This window comes from Dipodomys merriami, unplaced genomic scaffold (genome assembly GCF_024711535.1).
Source record: "Dipodomys merriami isolate MVZ:Mamm:240054 unplaced genomic scaffold, mDipMer1.0.p SCAF_39, whole genome shotgun sequence".
NCBI lineage: Eukaryota > Metazoa > Chordata > Mammalia > Rodentia > Heteromyidae > Dipodomys > Dipodomys merriami.
In genome coordinates this window covers 13,184,141-13,192,396 of record NW_027205492.1, presented here as the reverse complement: position 1 = coordinate 13,192,396, position 8,256 = coordinate 13,184,141, and positions in this window count along the sequence as shown.

Here is an 8,256-nt window from a genome sequence, read left to right as displayed (position 1 = left end):
GTGAGCTCCACCACAGAATGTTTTGCTGCAGGACTTCTTGAAAAGACTTAATCTTGCTTTCTCATCTACTCAAGATTTACACACACACACACACACACACACACACACACACACACACACACACACACACACACCCTGCAAATTACCCTAATTTGTCCTCACTGTCTTCTTATCATGTTTAGGTTTGCATTTTAAGTCACATCTGTTTCGCTCATTTTGCTGTGATGAGTTGGACTTTTAGGACCAGGGAGATCCTAGTTGAAGCAATAGAACCATCTAGAGCGTCATCAAACACCTATGCATTCCATGTCCGTTGCTGGATGTTTTTCGTTGACAGCACTGACAACATTTGGTGAGGCAGGCCCAGAGCAGGGAAGGCCAGCCCGCCCCCTGGGGCCAGCCTCTGGCCCAGCTCCAACAGCGGACACCCTGACCCAGCCCCTCAGCTCAGACTCGTAGCTCTGGGGCCGCGGGTCCTTTCCACCTCCACCAGGACCTCCGATGTCCTCAAGGCCAGCAATGTCTCCTCAGCTCCCCACCATTCCCCAGGCTGGAACAAACACCACAGACAGAAGATAAACGTCCAAACAAAACAGAAAGGACACTTCTGCCTTCCCTTCTTTCGACCCTTTCACCAAAGCAGCTACGAAGAATTACGGAACGATACAGTGATTTAATCATTAGATCCAGGACACATGCAGCCTTCATTATGACAATTATTACTTCTCAGTAATCTGAGGAAAAACATGCATCTTAAGGTAATTGGGATAATTTAATTAAGGCCAACCTTTCCCCAGAGAGCCCGGCTGGGCCGGCGAGGTGTGGGTGGGAGATTCGGGAGTACGTACCGCCTGCGGTGTGCCGACAGCCCTGCCTTGCGCTACTCCTTCGGAAGCAGGCGGCCATTCCTTCTGTGTTGAGAAGGGGAAACGCAGCTGGGTTCCTAAACGTGTTCACTGTCTGAGCCCATCCACCTTTCCCCTACACCCTGATGGGGGGGGGGGCAGGTGGTCATTGGACTGTTCTCAGGTTCCACGAAGCTAAGTTAGTTTAATTTAGCTCATGCTCAACTTGGAAATGAGGCCTATGGTAAAGGGCAGGAGAGGTCAAGAAAGGATGCGGTAAACGCCCGGTCCCGCTAGCTGGGCTCCCACACCAAGCACAGCCATGGCCCCTCGGCTGCGTTCCCTGCCAGGCCCTTTCCCACCAGCAGAGGGCGGCTTTCCATACTGTTCACCGGGCTCCCTCAGCAATCCTGGGCAGCAGCATGGGGTGAAGGCCTGAGCCCCTAGCCTGGGCCTGTCACTCAGGGCTCTAGAGTTCAGCTGTCCTTCTCTCTCTGACAATCAACCTTTCCCGGTCCCATGCCACTCCTAACCCCCTTCCCTAAACAGCCTGGCAGAGTCCTTCTAAGTGTGTCCCCGTGGTGTCTTGGGCTGTTTAAGCCAATGTCCTCACCTCCGGGTGATCTTCATTTCCTCCGAGTGCTTCCCCACCCCATTACCCAGCGATGGGCTCGGCCATGACCAAGCATCTGGACGGGGCCAGGACAGAGCGCTCGGTGTGTGAGGGACAGGTGTCAGTGAGGACAGGACCTGGGCGCGAAGGAGCCGGTACAGGATCGGGGTGCTGCAAGAGAACCGTTTCATGGCACTCTGGGGGGCTGTGTGTAAGAAGGAGGAGACATGTCCTCGGGAGGGGCTGGAGAGCTGACCCCCGACCTTGCCCCCCATCCGCCTTCCCAGGACAGCACCTCCATTGGCCAAGCCCGGCAGGAGGCCAGCCCACGTGGCTGGACGGCCTTCAGAGCCGAGGCCCGGGGACGCCCGCGCTGCTCTCCTCACAGAGGAAGACGCCGCCCTTGGAGGGCCGTGGCAGTGCTCCGGGGTGAGGGCTGGTTGGGGGCCAGCCGTGGGCCCTGTGCTCCGTCACATCCCCATGGCCAATCTCTGCCCCGTGCCTGAGAGGCATGCGCTGGGACTCTGCGGGCCTCCGGGTGAGGACTCGGGTCTGGAGCCATTTGCTGAGCAGCTGGCAGCAGCCTGACTCAAGTCACTGTCTTTCCCTGCTCTGGAGAAATGGGGCCGGCGTGAGGATCGGTCCCGGGGCCGACACTACAAGCCTGAGGAGACCCTGACAGCTGAGAGCCAGGCTGGACGCTGCGGGCTGTGGGAGCAGTGTCCTCACCCAGGCCAGATGGCAGCCTGGACACAGGAAAGACGCCGGGTCCTGGGAGAAGCCCCCAGCCGGGCCCCCTGATTGTAGGCCACACCTGCCAGGGAAACGGAGCCCTTTCTCCCTGTCTGGAGCCGGTTGCTCGCTCTGTCTCCTTTGCTCTCTCCAGGCCTCAAAGTTGCTGGCAGCCAACGTGGACACATGTGCCACGATCACACACCACATCCAAGATCATCCGACTGGAGGGAAATCTAAGGATAGGGGCTGGGGCCTCCGTCTCCCCCCAGCCCTCCACCCCACAGGTAAGCAGGCAGTGACCCCTGGAGGCTTCCGGTCCCCTGAGGTCACCGGGTTCACTGCTGCAGAGCCTGGCCAAGAGCAGAGGTGGTCCTGGCTGGACCCACCCTGCCAAAGTACAAAGACTGCACTGTATACATTCCCGCCAGAGGACGAGGAAAGTCAGCTTTTTCCACTCTGACCCAGGTGCTGTGGATTATTTGAAGGAAGGCTGGGAAATTCCAGAAGACTGTTTTCAAAAGACACACAGTTGTCTGCCCAGTATCTGGAAGAGTCGCCCTTGTTCAGGTGTGGAAAGGGACCACATCTCCTGCTGGTCTCCAAACCCGACAGTCAACTGCCAGGAAGGACAGGGCTGGAGATGGAGCGAGCACCTGCAGACCCCATATCCCACCGACCATCCCAGCCCCCACGTGGCCCAGGGCCGCCCCAAGTCCCCTACCCACACCTGGAATGTGGCTTGAGTGGGTGCCCCCCGAGACGCCGGGTCTGTTTTGCATTCCTTTCATTTCCCTCCCCCCGGCCTCCGCAGGCCCCAGCCTCCTCATAATGTGCCTTGGCCTCTGTACGTCAAGGCCGAGATCAAATCGAAATTCCAGCTCAGGGATGTAAACCGCCCGTGTGACTAGAGCAAGCGCGAAGAGGCCCACAGCTGGTTGTTTTTCCTGGACTTCGAGCTGGATTTATGGCCGTGTTGGAAGGGGCTGATGGCAGGATTGGATGAGGCCCTTGGAAGCATCAGGCCTTTGCTTCTGTGTCAAGAGTGCATAAAGCAGGACCTGGAGGGGCCAGCGTGGGCCGGAATGAAATGAACTTCTTGGCTGTTCTTAGAAACTAGTCATAAAGATATAGGAAGGAATTCGAAACACAAACAATGTACGAAAACCTTAAACCAAAGCCTTTTCCTCCCAAAGAACTGAGACTACCAGGGCACGAATGCGTGGGGCGTGTAAGAAGATGGATAGGGTAGATCATTTAAAAAATGTAATTATAATGTCACTCTAAGAGGTTTATAGTGGAGCTGTGACTACTCTATTCCTCAAACTTGGGCCTCTTTTGTGGAATAGTTTTTATTGAAAACATTTTGAATGCAGGAAAGTTCAAAGACTAATAAAAATAAACACCTGTGAATCCTAAGTGAAATGTGACAGATGTTAACATTCATAGTATCCCAAGCCTTTTTTTTAACTCAAGAGAGAGAATTTTTGGATGGAGCAATGTTTAGCTATTTATTCCTGGACCTCCACTCGGTGCTGACCTCTGCCGCAGACATAAATATCTTCCCATGTGAACATACATGTTCTAAGATAACGCCAAGAACATTGCGTTCTGTAACTGGCCTGCCAGTCAATATCTAGGGCTCTGTGGGCCATATGGTCTCTCTTGCAGCTACTCAGTGCTGCTGTTGTAAATGCAAAATAGCCACAGACAACGTGCAAACAAATGGGCCTGGATGGGTGCCAATAAAACTTTATTTACAAAACAGGCTGTGGCGGTTACTTGGCCAACTCCTGCTATAGAGTATCATTTTGTGTGAACCTTCCAATATACATCCGTGGAGCTGTAGTTCATTCATTTAACTGCTAATGAGAACTCTGTCCTAGGTGGTCTCGTGTCTTACTTACAAAGTCCTCTATTGCTGAGTCTTTAGGTTTCCCTGACTATTTATTGAAGGCCTTCAGCATACACAGATAGGCTGCTGGCTTTGACCTGGCTCATTGGATCCAGGCCACCTCATGGGCTCTGGGATTGTTCGGGGTAGACTTCCAAGGACGCGGTGGTAGTGACCAGACCTTGGCCTTGTAATGCAACCTCAGTGCATAATATAGTGGCGGCTATGTTCTCGCAGCCACAGCTTCCTTTAGCCATCCAGAATACCCTCTGCAGCTTCTTTCTTTGCCTTGAAGATGTGGGGTAACAAGCTCAGACACGTAGGGCTGTCTGAGATACAGGGCTGTTGTGGGCTGGGTGGATGGGGTAGCACATGCCTTCTTCTCTGGACATTGTTGTAATGACTGGACCATCCAGGAACATGGCCATAGCTGCCTAATCATCTGATGTCTCAAGAGAAGTCATGTGTCTGATTGTAAATTGAATTTTTTATCAAGGCAAGTAATTCCATGGGAGGAAAGAAGGAAGGAAGGAAGGAAGGAAGGAAGGAAGGAAGGAAGGAAGGAAGGAAGGAAGGAGGGAGGGAGGAAGGAAGGAAGGAAGGAGGGAGGGAGGGAGGGAGGGAAGGAAGGAAGGAGGGAAGGAAGGAAGGAAGAGAGGGAGGGAGGGAGGGAGGGAAGGAGGTAGGGAGGGAGAGAAGAGGGAAGGAAGGCCATCTCTCTAGCATCCGGTGGAACAGAAGTGATCTTGGTTTCTAACCTCCAAGGAAGAGGAGCAGCAAAGGATGACAGAGACAGCAGAGAAGGGGCCTCAGAAGGTCTTGGCTCTGCCCGGCCTCCACCACCATCCACCTGGGCCTCTGTGCAGCCTTCACAGTGGCCCTCTGTCTGGTCTCTGCAGGCTGTGTTCAGCAACCTCGCCTTGCTGATCTATTTTCCAAGATGGCACCCAGCAGAAAGGAAGATATTATGACCCTCGCTCTCCCAAACCTCCGCAATGTAATCTAAGAAGCAGTTCTCCCTTCCACCAGGCCGTCCGCTTCATCTTAGCTCTGCCATACCATATGCTGATAGATGTGGATTCCTTCCCTAATTCCTCTGCGCCACATCCCTGGAGCATGCAGAGTGCCTGACTTGTGAGGTAGCCAAGAAAGACACTCCTTAGCTTTCCTGAAAGATGTTTATTTCAGCCAGTCCTGCCCTTTGCCCGAGCTCCAGTAAATTATGTGTTCCCCTCCCCCTGCCTCAAGTCGGAGACGGTTTTCTCCCAGTCATTTCCCATCCTTTCTTCTCCTTTCATTTTGCTCACAGTCTTTTCCAGGGTCTGGGTAGCGCAGCCATTTTCCCTGCCTTAGGTGAGCATCATTTTACAACTTCTGCTAAGATCCAAAAAAACCAAACAAATCCAAATCCTCTTCTAGAACGCCAAGCATGTTTTCCCGTGGATTTCCCGGCTGCCCCCGCGGTCTTCCTGGGGAAGCAGGCTCTGCGTTGGGGTGGCCTTGTGCAGAAAGCCAGGAAAACCTCCTTGCTCTCAGGGCTGACCAGAGAAGCTTCTTCCAAGGGTCACGGATCCCGAACAAGAGGGCTGGCCAATCTTCAGAGTCCCCGGAACCCTTCCCAGAGTGGATGTACATCAGACTGTTCTAGAAGGGCCAACGGACAGTGCAGGACACTTTGCAGCTTCCAGAGTCAAAGGCCTTCCCCTCACCTGGGAGGAAGGGGCGAATAGGGTAGGACAGAAGGGAAGGGACACCTGAGTGGGTCCCACCACAGGTACACTTGCACGGCTGAAAGCACCCGTAGGGAGCTCAGCCAGCTGGAGGGGGCGCTGCCAGCCTCTCTGTGGGAGGGCCGTCCTGCGGGGCATCCAGTGGGTAGAGTGGACCCAGACCTCAGAATCTGGCAGTCCTGGCTCTCTCTGGACTCCTCAGTGAGTGATTCAGGCTGCGGATGCAGCAAGCCCAGCCGGAGCCCCGTCCTCATCCCACCCACTGGCCGAGGACAAGTCAAGTGCAGTATTTCACTCCCAAGTATCCACGCCTGCATCCCAGTGTGAGAATCCCAACCACGCCCATCTCAAATGGTGGCTGTGCCCGGGGATGAAAGAGCCCTGTGTGCATCTCCTAGGTGCAGGAAGCCAGCCGGGATGCCAACCCAAGGCAGGCTGAGCCTGTCTCGGGGATGTCTTCTCAGACCATCTTTGTGCCCATCTGTCAGTGCAGACCCATAGATCAGATCCTTCCCACAAAGCAAAGCTGACGTGACGTCCGTGAGCATCCGGGGCGGGGGGATGAAGGGGACAGGGACGCCTGAGGCGTACGTGGGAATTCTCTGTAGAAGCCCAGCCAGACTCAAGCCCCCCAAACCGTTCTCCTTGAGCGGTGCGTGGTGAGTGGGAACACTGGGTACATGGCAGTCTCTGGTCTCCTCTCAGCGACCCCACCATCTATCCAAATGTGTCTCTACGTCCCCGTCCATCTGCAGACGCAGGATGCGCCCAGTGGCACCCGCCGCTTGTGCTTTGCTCCAAGTGTGCTTTGCTCCACCGTGCAGAACCAAATGGCTCCAACTTTCCCAGTATCTGGATGGGGGCGGCACACTTTCCTCTCTTCCCCACCCGTTTCACGTTTCCCCCCTCCATCCTGATGCCCCCCTCCATTCCTGATGTCAAGAGTCAAACACCCAGAGCCCTGTTGGGTCCTGAGGCCACGTGCCAGCAGAGTGATAGCAACATCTCCTGCGTCTGCGGTGAGCTCATGGTAGACTTCAGACGCGGCTCACCTCTGAAACCCTTGATGCTTCCCGAGGAGACAGGGTTTGAACCCTTCAGACGAGAGGCGCCGTCTCCATCCGCATGAGTTTTATTCCTGACTGTCTAATTGTACATCCTTCTGGGACAATATGGCCCATTTCTGAAATACAACGATCGCAGTAAATTTCTCATAAGAATTTACTGCTAGATGAATAGTTTTGCAGTTCAGCTATTATTGTTTTAATAAGAAAAAAAGCCACTTACAGAGGCTTTGCGCACGATGCACAGATCTTCCAGGGTGATCTCATAGCGGCTGGCGGCCAGTGGGACGTGTCAGTCAGGAAAGCCGGCATGCAAGGGAGACAGCGAGCAGACCAATGCTGACCTCGATCGAGGGGCAGGAGAGACAAGGACGCTGGGCTGAGACTATCTACCCCTTCAGAAACACCGTAGAACTCAGGGTTCTAGAGCAGCTCTGGACACAGGCAGGAGACATTGCTTAAGAATGTGAACCCCACCCCAGGGAGACAAATGAGCACAGTCCCCCGGGACATAGATGCCCATGGGCCCTCAGTGGCTGAGGACGGTAGCCTGAGACACGGTCCTGCTCTTGGCCCTTCAGCACTGGGCGAGTTCTGGAGATGGGACACGGGCAGGTGGGGGCTCCCAGCCCCAGGTTGGTAAACGTACCAGCAATGGCCACATCTGGTGTCTCAGAGCATCTTCTTAGTTCTGATGCCCTTGGCTTTGTAACTATCACATCAACACGTCACCTTGATAATTCAGAGATACAGCAAGCCACAGAAAGACATGGAGCACTCTTTAAAACCATCTTGCGGAATGGAAGAAACTGGTCTGAATAGGCTATGTGCCGTAAATTCCAACTGCGTGATATTCTGGAAAATTCTAAACTAGGGAGATGGTGAAAGATCAGTGCGGGCAGGGTGAGGCCGAGAGGCCAGGGAGGGGTAAAAAGGCGAAGTCTGGAGCCCTGGCCTAGGGACAGTGACCGGCACTGCACTAGGCTGGTGGACATGTGACTGACATGTTTCTTTCTCTTTGTGTGTGTGCATGTATGTGTGCATGCTGGTGTAGGGGCTTGAGCTCAGGGCCGACGTGCTATCTCTTATTCACTCCAGGCTGTTGTTCTACCACTTGAGCCACATCTCTGCTTCTGGCTTTTTGGTAGTTAATTGGAGATAAGAGCCTCAGAGGTTTCCTGCCTAAGCTGGCTTCAAACCATGATCCTGGGCTTCTCATCCTCCTAAGTAGCGGCTTAGGTGTGAGCACCAGTGCCTGGCAGCATCATACATATTTCTTTTCTTTTTTGTCCAAGACTGGGACTCAGACTTGATAGCGGACACTTAGGCTCCGCAACTGGCGCTCTACCAATTGAGCCAGGACTCCAACCTCCACATT